At 35.7% G+C, this 8358-nt stretch overlaps 1 pseudogene; it reads left to right on the top strand.

Moving 5' to 3' along the window:
* Positions 1-3428: 3428 nt before the first annotated feature.
* LOC127669338 (basic immunoglobulin-like variable motif-containing protein) lies at positions 3429-5104 on the top strand (annotated as a pseudogene).
* The last annotated feature ends 3254 nt before the right edge of the window (positions 5105-8358 follow it).

Genomic DNA, 8358 nt, shown 5'->3' with positions numbered 1-8358 from the left:
TTGGGGGAAGACTGTTTTACAGAAACATAGAGAACATTTTGACACTGAAAAGAGATTTATAATGCCAATTTTTAAGTACAGAACTCTGTAAGACACTTGATATTTAACACAGCATATAGAACTATATATGTATTACACATGATTGGGAATTAATGTGATTTTTTTTAATTTTGTATGGGTTATTTTATTTATTTACATTTCAAATGTTATCACCCTTCCTTATTTTCCTGACAAAAGACCCCTAATCCCACCCCACCCCTTTTACCCCACCCACTCAGCCACTCATTCCTCACCTCCCTAGCCTTCCGCTATTCTGAGGCATCAAGCCATCACAGAACCAAAAATTGACCCAACATAAACCTTCCCAAGCCCACACAACCATCTGTTTTTAAATCATATTTTACCGGTAGAAGTTCTTCAGCAGCAGCATGCAAACAAGTTAGAGCAACAAGGAGAACCTTCATCTTCTGGATTCTTCTCTTTAGACTTTTAAGGAAGGGCAGATGGTGGTGAAAATGTGAAATGAAGACAGATTTAAAGCATTTCTCACTGGAACCAAGGAGAATGTCCTATTTCCTCTTCAAGACTTTCTTATAAAAAGCTTCAGACCATGTTGGCTATTTTCCATTGCAGTGTTTGCTAATGAGAAGAATATACATTGAAGAGTTTTGTGACTGAAGATTTGATACTGTGTACAGGAGGAAACAAATTCTGAAGAGGAAATTTCTAAAACAAATACATGCTTCTTCAAATGCTGTTATTGTGTGCTGAACTATGAAATAAGGAATGTACTGTACTCTGTAAACCTATGATCGCTGTTTACCCAATTAAGAGAGTCTTTGTAAAGTTACTTATCAAATCCAATAAAACACCTTTTGCTCTTATTTTAGTTATTGTTTGAAATATGGTTTTTAAACAAGTTAAACAGTGGGTATATACTGTATTCCTATTATTGCACTGCATAAATCTAGAGTTCTGATTCTCAAAAATTATCACTCTCAGAAGTGTACAGACTTAATAGTTTCAGTGAATGTGGGTGTTATGATTTAATAATTCTTCTTATAATTATATTAAGAATATACTTGTCACCGTATAATGTTCTTCATTTTAACTGAGTGAGTTGCTAAAATCTGGGAAGCAGTTGACCTTTAATCATCACTGTTTCTACAAAACCTGGTTTGGCAAGGTGATTTCTTAGTGGTGGATAGTTATATTCATGACTTGATTTCTTCCTTGCTTTGAATTTCAACTTTGAAAACAATATTGCAGCAGCTAACCTGAAGATCACTTTTCTCACTGCCAATTGTGGGTTAAAACTGAGAGATATTTTTCAAGTGATTTTAAAACTTCTTTTCCTCCAGCAGATTCCAATTGCCTTCCAATTGAAATGATTTTCTACTTCTTGTTCAGTACTATCAAAATTGCAACGAATTTTCCTAAATTGCATTGAATATCCTTTCTTTATTTTTGAATAAAGTTAGTGAGTACTCAAATTTGATAAACACTACAATAAGTTTTTATTTTGTATTGAAAATACATATTCAAATGACCATAATACAGGTGGCTTGAGAGAGAGATGCTTAATTATGGTAATGAATAAAATGTTTTTTTTCTTTTTTTTTGTATTTCAAATCTATTGTATCAAGAAAATGCAAAATATGAAAATACAACCCAAAATATACTTTCAGAAGCATGTGAGGAATTGCATTGTTGTAATTTTTCTGCATGGTTTATAAGTGGCATATGTGTATGTAATTGCCTGTATATTAATTAGGTAAAGTAAGTTACTTGCACCTTTCCAATTCTGTTATTCTGGATAATCAGGTTGACTATCAGTACCAAACCAAAACTGTCAAGATCTTGACATATAGATGAATGACAAGATTATCATTCTTTAGTGACAATCCTAAATTGTAGCAATATATCAAAAATCTCGTTGTTATTTTTCTTTCTCTAGCAATAATGTATGAGAAAAAATTGGTTTATACTATCCTATAAGTTTTCAGATTGTTAAGACATGGTCTAGTATATATTTTACTAAATTTAAAATGGTACACCAAAAATAGTTCCTTCTAATTTAGTTGAGTGAGTATATAATGCAAAACTGATCTACAGATAATTTCTTTGTTTCCAACAGAAAACATGTTAAAAATAATTATTTTCTTCTAAATTAAGAAAGACTACCTCAACTCTACAAAAAATATCTCACCAAGAGGAAAAAGCAAACATTAATTTAAAAAAGAGGAGATATTAGTTAGTATAACTTTGGAATGACATAGTCCACCATGAATAGAAACAATGTAAAACAACAACATGACTTGTGTTCAAATTCAGCAGTTGAGTTCTAGAAATTTATAATAACACACTGATGCTTTGGCAATTTCAGATTAGAATGAATAAATAATTTATTTATTTCCCTGCACTTTTCATTTTTCTCTGGTTATAAGAGAAGATCAAGGACTGTAGCACATCAATAAAATGGAATTAAATTAACCTGGAGATATTCACAGTTAGAATTGATTTTGATCTACATATATGATTATGTATATTTCTTTCAAGACTGATTGAATACAGATGGGACATGTGGAGAACAGATTTGAGAACAAGTTCCCAGAAGAGAAACTACAAGTCGCTGCACCATCTTTCTACACACGTACCTCTGGAGTGCCCATAAGCCCCAGAAGAAGTGAGCATTATTCTTTGAGTTGTCCAGTGACTCATACTCAAGAGAAAGGTTGTACCATCTCCTCAGACAATGCCTTCCTCAACCAGGCAACATCATTCTATAAAACTCCTAGCCAAGTCCACTCTGCTTGCCTCTTTGATAACACTACATTTTCTGCTGGAAACAGTACAAGATTTATTAGAATCCCAGTTAGTGCATCAAAAATAATCTATAATGAAGAAAACAACTTGGAAAACTTATCCAAAGCATGAGCAAGTTACACCTTGCATGGAAAATTGATGAATATGAATTTGATGGGGTGACTACACATTTGAAACATAAATCAAGTAATGCAAAAAAAAAAAAAAAACAAATTTCCAAAAAGGAAACATCTGATTAAAAAAAAAAAGGTGGCATGCACAATAGTGTCTGGGTTTTGTGACTGTGTCTCTGCATGGATGTTCCTTCAGTATCTGATCTACACTTTGTCTCTTTATCTCCCCCTGTCGTATTTTGTTACCTTTTTTAAAAGGACCGAAGTATGCACACTTTGGTTTTCCTTCTTCAATTTGTTTGGTCTATGAATTTTATCATGGTTATTTCGACCTTTTGGGCTAACATCCATGTATCAGTGAGTGCATACCATGTGTGTTCTTTTGTGTCTGGGTTATCTCACTCAGGCTGACATTTTCTAGTTCCATCCATTTGCTTAAGAATTTCATGAATTCATTGTTTTAAATAGCTGCGTAGTATTCCATTAATAATGGAAATACCATATTTCCTGTATCCATTCCTCTGTTGAAGGACATCGCGGTTCCTTCCAGCTTCTGGCTATTATAAATGAGGCTGCTATGAACAGAGTGGGGCATATGCCCTTATGACATGTTGAGCACCTTTTGGGTATATTCCCTGGAGTTCCATAGCAGAGTCTTCTGGTAGTCCTAAGTCCAGTCACTATTGTTGATGCCAAAAAGCACTTGCGAACAGGAGCCTGATATAGTTGTCTACTGAGAGGCTCTGCCAGTATCTGGAAAATACAGAGGGGGATGCTATCAGATAACCATCGAATTGAGCAGAAGGTCCTCAATGGAGGAGCTAGATATAGGACTTAAGGAGCTGAAGGAGCTTACAGCCCCTTAGGAGGAACCACAATAGGAACACATCAGTATCCCCAGACCACTCAGGGACTTAACCACCAACCAAAGAGTACACATGGAGTTACCCACGTCTCCAGATGTATATGAATCAGAGGATGGTCCTTTTGGACATCAAAGGGAGGAGAAGCCCTTGGTCCTAAGAAGGCTTGAAGTCCAAGTATAGCGGAATGCCATGACAGGGAAGGGGGAGTGTGTTGGTTTGTGAGCTGGGGGATGGGGGTGGGTTAGGGAGTTTTCAGAGGGGGGACCAGGAAAGGTGGTAACATTTGAAATGTAAATAAAATATCTAATAAAATAAAGGAGAGCATCAGAGGGAGTTGTCTCCACTATTCTCCTCTTGATGATGCTAAAGAGTGCAAAGAATTAAAACTAAGTTGATGATACGGCATAAGCTGATCAGAATACAAGATTTTATGTGGTATTTCATCATTGATTTCTTCTTGGAATTTCTAATAAAATATAATGTGAACTAGGAAGATTTTTTATAGTGTCTCACCTATTACGTAACAAGAAGAATTATACATTTTATGCTTCTAACACCCATTTGAAGAAATTAGGCTTGGCCCTTTCATTGGAAATGCAACTCTCATGTGATTGTTAGACCAATTTGTTGTGAAAGGATGCTCTTATGATTAATATAAGCCTCATGGGAAGAACAAAATAGCTGGAGAATCTGCTTCAGGGACGTTATCAAAATTGACCTGAGGATTGAAAGACTAGTTTATATCTATCACTGCCAAAATCATTATTTTTGTCTAATTGGCTTCAATATCGCCCCTATTAAAGCTAATGAAGCATTCAGCATGGACCTTCTCTCATCACAAGAAGTGATTTTATTTGGAGTCACATAGAAAACATCCTGCCATTCACTTTAAAAGATGGGCATATATTGTCACTGATCTAAACACTCACAATCCAGAATTTTTAGATATCCCATATCTATAGAGGGGGCTTCAGTTCTTGAAAACAACAACAACAAAAAAAAAACTTTGAAAAAAATTTGCATTACAACACAGCATTCTACAAACTCAATTGGTAAATATTTGGCTTTTGGAACTTTCCATTTGGAATCATTAAACTAGTATCACAACCTCCCATGAAAATTTCCAGAATTGTCAAATCTGAGAGTGAGGACCCTATCACTAAGAAGCAGCATTGGCATCTGAGAAGGTCATCCAGTGCTAGTTTACCCCATGACTTAGCATGGAACAAGATGTCTTGCATCCATAAAAGAAGGAACAGTGGCTATCACAGCTTTAGAGATTACAATAGCAATGACTGACCACACCAAATCTTAATCACTGATGTCATCCACACATCTGTTATGTACAATACTGAATTAAGGCATCAGATTATCTCATTAAATCTGTCAATAGGAACAGATTTTTTTGGTACAATGCATATTATTTAGTTCCCTAGTAATAGAGCCTACATAGGATTACTGTGTGTGTCTTCAAATATAACAGCAGGTAAGGACAGAATTCTGCCCTTCTAAAGTTAAATGTAGATAAGCAATCTGGACAAAAGTTCTCACAAAATTGCATACAATCAAAATTGCTTCATAGCAACAACTTAAACAACATCAAAACTTAAACAATTTAAGCATGAAGTGATTTATTTTCACTAGTCGTTTATTACAGATACTTTGATTCCTAAGGCACCATCTTTCCTGAAAAAAAAAAAAAAACCAGAGAAGTAAATGTCTAATTTTTGCTCACAGTTAAAATTTATTTAAAATTATTTTCTAGTCTAGTTGTAATTTCAATGCTCACAATATCCACCTCACATCTTTGCTTTTCTGAATAACTGACAGAAGGTTCTCCAAAAAGAAGCAGATTTGTAGGTTGTTGATTTTTGTTATTTCACACTATTACTTTGAAAATGTTTTCATCAAATAAAGTTTTGTTTTGTACTTCAAAAAAAAATAAATAAAATGTAAAGATTGTATGTTTTCAGTTATGATTCAAGATAGCAAGGTCTATTCCATTTTTATAGAAGACATAATTTTATTTAGAACTGTATTATAAATAATATTACAATTTTTGGTTGTCTCTTGTCACATCATCAGAATTTAAATCATATACACACAAGCAGTGTAAACAGAAGACTGTCACCTTCAGACGGGATGGTAGACAGGTTCCATTGAGGATAACTTGGGAAGCCTGATAAAAATATACAGGGAAGTAATACTTCAATGCCCAGTTGCTGATTTGATGAAAGATGTGGCTCTCAGGGATTTGGTATAATACTTCTTAGGTGCTATGGTGAGAAACCAGTCACTTAATTCCCTGTCCTACTGTGCAGTGGTCTGTTCATACACAAAAAATGAACCAAACCATAAAAATATGGCACTTGTTTGTATTCGCAAATCATATAACAGGCACACAGATGTATCTTACATTAAAATGCAGACAGTGTGCATGTCTGTGAAATGGTTTGATTTTGCCATGTAAAATTCTATTAAAGAGGCAAAATTATATATAGGATAATAATATATAATTATATAATATATAATATATAGGATAATAAGTAATTAATACTGTATTATACAAGAGGAAATTTCATTTTAAAATAACTCTGAAGTGTCACAGAAGACAGATGCCAGAAGCCAAGACACTATAATCAAGAGTTTCTGACAAGACACAATTTTCATCATTCAATTCCTATCCAGGAATTGAAGTGTCCATGGATGCAAATATTGGCACATCATGGTGGTACTTTCTTTAGAAAAGCATGTGACTAGAGAAAAATATTCAGAGTTCTGAAGTGATGATACTTTGTACAGTAAAGACCAGAGGACCAATATCATCCATACAAAAGGTACAGAATTAGCCATAGCCACCATAGCCCCCAAGGCCATAGCCAGAACCATAGTCATATCCCATGCTGCCAAAGCCCCCAAGGTCACAATAGTTGCTGTAGTAGTAGCTCATTCTGTTAGTAGCTGAGGACCAAGTATGGGGTTGAAGTTAAGGTTCCTGAGAAGGACTGTCACCATGTACATCTGGCCATTTATACTTTCTCAGAGCATGACAGTGCTCACACTGCCATAATCAGTCGAAGGCCTGGGGGAATTTACAGAAGACACAGATTCGGATCAATCTGGTGAGGAGAATGCTGAAGATTTACTGAGGGACCAGCAATATATACACTTGAGGATGGGTGGAAAATAACTGGAAGGAACAACATGTCCTTCACTTGGAAAGTACCTACCACACAGGGTGGAAAAACAGGAAACAAGCTAAGCAGCAGCACTATGTTCCATTCTTAAGAAGCCTTTGCAAACAGCTGAGGGCGCATTGAGCTAAGCTCACCAATGCCCAACAGGTCTCCCTCTTTTATTTTATAAAAAGTAATAGTGTCTGTCTTCCATGACCTGTTGCCCAACTCCCAGGACACATCTCTGGGAATCTCTGCCAGTCCCAGTGCCTCTGTCTTGGGTTGGTATGGACTGCAAAAGAGTTGCACATCAAAGAATCGATACAGGCTGAGCTAAATATGAGCAGATGGATAATCCTGTGCCAAGGGCATAAGCACTTGTTTGGTTAGTGTGCTGGACTGGTTATGTTTATGCATATGGCATAGAAGAAACAATTCCAATACTGCAGTTTCATAAGCTAAAATCCCTAGTGTCATGGACTCAGCCCAACTTCTAATCATGGCAACATCTCTCTTATGGCAATATAAGGTGACAAGGAATCTTCCTTCATCATTTTCAGGGATAGGCAAAATTCCAAGAATTATCACAATTATAACAGCACCTTCATACTTCCAGCAACTTGTTAATACACACAGTCTTCTAGAACTGTTCAATTCCTTGTCTTCTTATTAACTAGAAACATCTTAATTTTCCTTTGCTCCCCCCACTATATTTTCCCCAATGTGTTCCTCTCCTTTTGATGACCGGCCTTTTTTTGGAATGATCCTGTCAGGGGATCTTCTCTTTCCAGATCTCTGTGGAACCTCCACTTGATAACACCCATGCCTCCATGATACCAAGTATAGGCCAGAGGCTTGGGGGATTAACAGAAGACACAGATTTTGGTCATTCTGGTGAGGAGAATGCTGGAGCTTTACTGAGGGATTAGCAATATATACACTTGTGGCCAGGAGAAAAATAAGAGGAAAGAACAACACAATTATAGGTCAGGCACTTGGAAATTCTCTACCACACAAGGCAGGAAAACAGGAAACAAGCTAAGCAGAAGGATGTTCTGTTCTCAGGAATTCTGTGCAAACAGTTCTGTGGGGGATATGGAGCTGAGCTCACTGATGCCCAACAAGTGAAGTCTTGGCAAGCCCATCAAAGGAATTTCAATCTCTTTGTAGTTTACAGTTGAAAAGCATCAAAATTTCATCATACTTTATAGTAACTGTAACACTGAAGATGCATAACAGCATATTTTTCTCTTGAATATTTTAATACTTAGTTTCTGACTTAGAATTAGGTTTCTTTTAATTATGGAAGTGCCTTTATTATTTATCTATTCCTACATTAAAATCTAATCAGGGAAGTTCTCTTTTATTTGTTACCAT

Source organism: Apodemus sylvaticus, chromosome 19 (genome assembly GCF_947179515.1).
Source record: "Apodemus sylvaticus chromosome 19, mApoSyl1.1, whole genome shotgun sequence".
NCBI classification, from domain to species: domain Eukaryota; kingdom Metazoa; phylum Chordata; class Mammalia; order Rodentia; family Muridae; genus Apodemus; species Apodemus sylvaticus.
The sequence above is the reverse complement of the archived record's forward strand: the minus strand, read 5'-3'. Positions and strand labels throughout refer to the sequence as shown.